The sequence below is a fragment of the Camelus dromedarius genome, chromosome 28 (genome assembly GCF_036321535.1).
Source record: "Camelus dromedarius isolate mCamDro1 chromosome 28, mCamDro1.pat, whole genome shotgun sequence".
Classification (NCBI taxonomy): Eukaryota; Metazoa; Chordata; class Mammalia; order Artiodactyla; family Camelidae; genus Camelus; species Camelus dromedarius.
In genome coordinates, this window is record NC_087463.1 from 23,528,712 (window position 1) to 23,535,083 (window position 6,372).

General features: G+C 39.5%; 1 non-coding gene across 1 annotated transcript; it reads right to left on the reverse strand.

Moving 5' to 3' along the window:
- Window positions 1-1,176: 1,176 nt before the first annotated feature.
- Window positions 1,177-1,250, reverse strand: TRNAV-AAC (transfer RNA valine (anticodon AAC)). The gene has a single exon. It is a non-coding gene; the product is annotated as a tRNA-Val (tRNA).
- Between the last annotated feature and the right edge of the window lie 5,122 nt (window positions 1,251-6,372).

Below are 6,372 nucleotides of genomic sequence, written 5' to 3' on the forward strand. Positions count from 1 at the left end.
CCACAAAGTGCAGAGAGGAGCCAGAGGACAAGGACACGTATCCAAAAAAATCAAGTGTCATTGCTGTCAGAGGCTGGCTGTTCTTAGAACCAAGAGAGAATCGACCCAGGGGTAAAGAAAACAAACATGAAAGCAACGGGGTGAAAAATGGGGAAAGAAATGAATGCTAAGCAATATAGAATAAAATGGAATTAAAAACAGAACAATTACCCTTAATACATGAAACTCGGGGTTTCCCTTGCCTTCTTCCTTCTCCTTGCCTTTGTGTCTCGCACACTATGTGGGATTGTTTAATTATCTTATCAACTGCTAGCTCTCAAATCCAGGATTCTTACTGCAAACTGAATTATGTCACCCCCCAAATTCATATGTTGAAGCCCTAACTCCCAGTGTGACTGTATTTGGAGATGGAAACTTTAGGGATGAAATGAAAGATAAACCAGGACATACAGTTGGACCCCGATCTGATAGGACTGATGTCCTTATAAGAAGACAGGAGAGAGCCCCCTTTCTCTCTCCACTGAGGACAGATCGAATAAGCTCACAGCAAGAAAATGGCCAGGAAGAGGGCTGCCACCAGAACCCAACCAGCCTCCAAAGCTGTGACCAAATCCATTTCTGTTTTTTCAGCCACCAAATCTGTTGTTTTGTTATTGCAGCCTAAGACAATACTTTTCTCGTACATTCAAGCTACGGAAGACAAGAGAAGTAGTGTTGAGTGAAAGATGTCATATTTGAAAAAATCAGATTTGAAATGCTTTTATGCAACATGCAATGTGTACAATTATTTACTGTAATGTACATTACATTTAAATTTAATGTAATGTACATGCAATTTTACAAAAATGTGTATACGCAGCACTTTATCAAAAGTCCATCTGGAGTTTTGGAGAACATTATGGCTGAGAGAGCGAGTTATGGCTGAAGTTGAAAGTTCCCACCCTTGGGTTAAGTGCATTTGAAAGTAAGTCCTGACCAGAATGTAGGTGTGCGGCAAGGCTTCTCACACTTGTGTTTCTTTCCAAGGAATGTCTCGCAGTCTAGTGATTCAGAGATCTAGATAAAGGATATGAGGGGCTAGCTTGTTGTTCATAATGTGCTTTTTTTTTTTTTAATTTTTGTTGGCATTTTTTTGGGAGGGGGTTATTCAGTTTCTTTATTTCTTTGTTTGTTTAATGGAGGGACTGGGGATTGAACCCAGGACCTCATGCATGTTAAGCATGCACTCTACCACTGAGCTGTACCCTCCCCCACGCATACTATGCTGTTTAAAGTTCTTGGGGCACCAAAGGTTAGCCTACGAACCTTGTTCAGGGACATACAGACTGATAAATTCTACTTGATTTAATCAGTTGCACCACCTGGCTTGGATAAGTGATCAGTGAAATATTTATAAAAATAAATTCACTGGAAACTTTTGCCCAAGCTCCTCTGAAACCATGATCGCTCGCACTTGTCTTAATGTTTCCTAATCTTACAGAAAGGACACCATGAGTGGCTGGGGAGCTGCACGCGGGCACCTCCCAGTCTCCTGGTCTAGCTCAAGCCTGCCTCCTGCTCATGCAGCGCTTACATTAACGCCCTGTGGGTTCACCCTGTGGGATCTCGGGGTGCCTTTCAGGCACCTAACCGTGCATAATCCGTGCTGCAGGTCACTGAGCTGGTGACAGAACAGGAGTCTGAACTAATTTCTCCACCTTTCTCAAGTTCATGTTTTCACACCATTGCTCATAATTTATTTTCTTGACACAAGGTAATATAAATAATTTGTGAATGTTGCTGCACTGAAAACAATGATCTCATCTTCCCACTTTATCATGTAGATATTCTTATTATCTTCTGCATTGTAGCAAAATATTCTTTCCTCAAATGTTTATCCGTTTCATGGTGGAATTATTTATATTAGCAATTAGTTCCCACTTTTTCTCCAAGAATGCTTTATTGCCATTCTAATTCTTTAGTAACTGAAATTTACCCAAAGTAAGTGACATTTATCCGAAGTTTTTCATTTTCTTTCTAGAGTCTACTTGGAGAGGGAAGACTTTTATGAAGACTAGGATTCAGAGTACAGGCTAGTATGTCTAGGATTTAATGTTTGTGAGATGGTCAGAGTGTTATAAAGAATCCAGGGCACTACATAATTTTGAGTGGAGATGACTAACTCTTGGCAATCCACTCAACAAATCTGTAACAATGGGGCTGTCCTTTTTCCTTGGTGTTCATGTTAGGCACTCACTACTCCTGGCACTGACTTTACTGTTCGCTGAACAGACTACCATCAGCGACAATCATTTTGCCTTTCTGGCACTAAACTCCCTGTTCCCACACATCTTAGGGAGAATCACTGTTACTCCCTTTGCTGTAATAGGGAACAAAATGGTGAAAAAGCTCAGGGAGACGTACATTTACAGGACTTCCTTCCGTGTAATGGTATTGTGACATCGGTTCTCTCTGCTGTGCAAATTCACGCCACAATCAGAGACAGGCGACTGTTACAGAAGTTCCATCATTTGTCTCCAAGGCAGATTATGACTTTTAATCCTTTATAATGTTTTCTTTCAAAGGGTTCTTAGATACAATCTTGTTTGCCAGATATGAAGACAAAATCAGAAGGGAAATTATTTATTTTTACACTTTAATTCAACAATGTTACATAAAAGGTGGCAATAAGAAGAAACGTCACTGTTGCACTAGAATATATTTAATACATTTTTCTTTTATGTAGATGGTGTACTTTGTTTAGTGAATGCTTTGAGGAATATACCCTATCCATTTCTGTGTTCATTTCCTATTGGTGTGTGAGAGATTTAGTGGGTTAGGACCGCATGAGTTCTTCATCCCATAGTTTCTGTGGGTCAGGAATTCGGCACGTGTTAGACGGCTCACCCTGTGCTCTCACAGGCTGGAATCAGTGGTCAGTGACTACGTAAGCAAACCTCAGCTCTGTCTCTCGGGATGTCATGTCTGTCCACATTTCAGGACAGTGACAGACCCTGTAAATCCTCTGATGGATGCAGAAAAGTCCTTGATTTTCAGTTTCTTCTGATTTTTCCTATTGGAAGCATAAGAGCAACACATCCAAGCTCTTTACGTGTGGGAGCAAAACCTAGAAGTCCCAATAGCTCTATGGAATTCTTATTTTGAAATGTTCCACCACCTAAGCTATCTTTCTCATAATATCATCTGACCTTAGATAATGCCCCCAAATTATGCTGCATTTTGTTCGATCTGTTTTTCAAGAGGCTTAAATATCCCTGATTATTTCCAGTGCTGTGAAGCATCCTCGTCTTATTGTTAAGAACAGAATGACATATTAACCGTTGTTTAATAAAATGCCATTAGAAAATGCTGGCCACGGAGCGAATCAAAGTTTTAAAGTTTTCCAGATATAATATAAACTAAGGAATAAAGTACGTAAAAGTGGAAACAAGGGGAAAATAATTGGAGCTTTGATTATATTGTGTATTCTGGCAAAAAAAAAAAAAAAACTACATGAAAAATAATACAGATATTTACCATAATGAATGAGTATGGATGCTGGAAACAAGTGATGTAAACCAACTGTGGAAAACAGAATGCTATTTAGTTTAGTTTAGTTTAGTTTAGTTTAGTTTAGTTTAGGAAAAGGAAAAAGGAAGTAAGCGAGAGCATTCCGACCGATGAGCAGTTCTTTAGACAATCACCCATCAGCTGCTTTATTTGTGGTTGAGAAGAAAGAAAAATTACAACTATGAAAAATGAACAAATTGTCATTACTGTTGAGAGAGAGGAAAAAAACACAGAGTGAATTAATGAAAGGAAATAACAATCCTGAATAGTAATAAATACATGGAATAGTTGAACTGTATCAAAATTGTAAGAATTGTAGCTGTAATTTCTTTTATTTCTAATATTTGGAAAAAGACTTTTTAAAACTGCATTCACAGGGGCTGGGAGTTAGGACTTGAACTTTGAGGGGAACACAATTCAATATAGAACATATACAGATGAAACAGTGGGAGTGAGGAAGCAGAATTTTGCAGGTGATGCTTCTCCTTAACCGAGAGACATCTGAGGTACAGGAAACGACACGGTCCAGTAGAACATAGAAACAGGAGCTAGTTCCAGTTTGCATTCTTTGTTCCTTTTTAAGGAGGAAATGTCTCTGCATGTTCCAGCCTGGCCTCTCCAACACCAGGGAGAAGTAAAGGAAGCTGAGTGTGTCAAGACTTTGCCAGAGCATCTCGGTAGCAGTGCTTTTCCTGAGCGCGTGGTGGAAACGGTGTGGACGATGAGTGGGAGATTCCAGGAAAATAAATACCAGAAAATATTAGCGGAGGCTCTGTTTCTGTTTCCTGTCCTCCATTCCCTTCAGGGCTGACCTTCCAAAGATTCTGCTTTTATTATATTGAGGCCATCAACCGGCTAGCTCTTTGCAAGTTGCATCTCGTATGCTGACTACTGTAACCCTGAGAATATTTCAGACCCACTGCATGTGTTAAGAATAATGTAATTATAGTTTTCTGTGTGAATGGCCTAGCAGAATACAATATTCAAGAGGAATTATAAAGCACTGGAGTTGCTGCACCCACTTTTTTGGTCTGAGAAGTCATCCAACTGAAATACAGCAAAATCTATTTGACCTAAGCCCTAGCTCAGCAAATATAATCTTCTGTTTCTGAGATGGTGAAATAGATAATTAATCTACTGTCCTCTTATCAAGACCAATAAAAACTGGGCGATGAAATGTAATCTGATTGTGCCGCTAGCAGAAAATGAATTTTGTATCAGCTGTTAGCAACTAAATAATAAATTATTTTTCAACAGCTTTTTAATAAGACGAAAGATAAGGCAGCTCGCAGGGAAGTGCGATGGGAGCCATTGTGAATGACTGGTACGCTCCCTGTGAGAAATGAAGTCCTCATGTCTTTCTCTGGAATTCTAAATTCATTTAATATTTGTGAAAAATCACAATGATATCACTTGATAAGAAACAAATGCAACAACATCTCCTCTTCACTGCTATCCTAAAAGAGGCTGCTAGTTTAAATGTTTAAGTGAACTTTGCTCAGTTTGGCTGAGGTGCAAATTTCGTGCTGTTGATTAATGCATCTGGTCTGTGACCAATACCTTACGAGTTGAGTGTATGACCTTAGCATGCTCCTTCTCTCTTTGTCTGTATGTGTGCACATGTGCACACATACAGTTATGTACATGCACAGGTACGTACACAAAGTAAATGAGGGGCAAAGAAGAGGATTTTATAAATGAACATTTTATGTGTATTTATAAATGGTTGACTTTCAAATATTTCCACCATAAAATAAACTTCCTACAAATAACTTCATTATCCCTATGTGAGAACATTCTACAATCACCCTTTAATTAATAATAATACTTCAGGTGGCGTGCTAAAGCACTGTGGGTTTTAGTCTATTTTATTTTATTAAATTTCCATTTCATTAACAGCAGAGCTCCCCTTCCTCCCGGTATCACTTACATGGAATTTGTAAATCAGAGAAGACCAGTAAAAGCAGAGCTGTTTTTCTGAAGCAAGGGTATTGACCTAAAAGTACCATTCTTGAACATCGAGACTCGATAGAATATGGTTTTAAAAACCCTACTATGGTGGAAAATCGGTGGGCTTTCAGAACTAACATCTTACTGGTCTCACATGCCCTCATTGCCCAGCCTACTGCAGGTTAACTCTCTCCTGCATCTACAAAGATAAAAACTGCCATGTTTTCCCAGGTGTTTCCATCCATCCCTTGAAATGTCAGTTCGGACCTCCTCATTGAGCTCCAGAGAGCTTTTCTTCTGCAGACCCACAGGATGGTTGGCCCACAGCTCAGACTCAACGTGACCAATGCTAAACTTACCACTGCTGTTCCTCAGACCTCACTTCACCTTCCAACTGGCTTCTCTTCCTACAGGCTCTGTTTTGTTAACTGTCTCTAAGTGTGACTTTCATCCCATCAAGCAGAAAAGTCTTACACCCCACCATATCCAATTTTTAAAATTCTTATTGATTACAAATTCTGAAACCTTCTTCAGTGTCTCTGCTCCTCTTCACCATCCCTGGCACTGCTGAAAACAATTTTGCCTTCTTTTCTTGGATATATGGGTTAAAACCCATCCCCCTTTATAAATATGTACAAAATTCTTTGTATTCTATTTCATGCTCATTCCTCCAGCTGTGTTTTACGTAATTCCAAGCATGCTTTTCCTGAACAAATAAATTACAGAACCCTGAATGCGACACCTTCATTCTACTCTGAAACCTTCCTCTGACTGGGGAGCCATGTGTCTAGTGTCTGAGAATGCCTTGCTCGTGACTACAAAACCCATTTCAGTTGTCACTGCCTCTGGCCCTGCTGGCTTTCTTGGATTGGA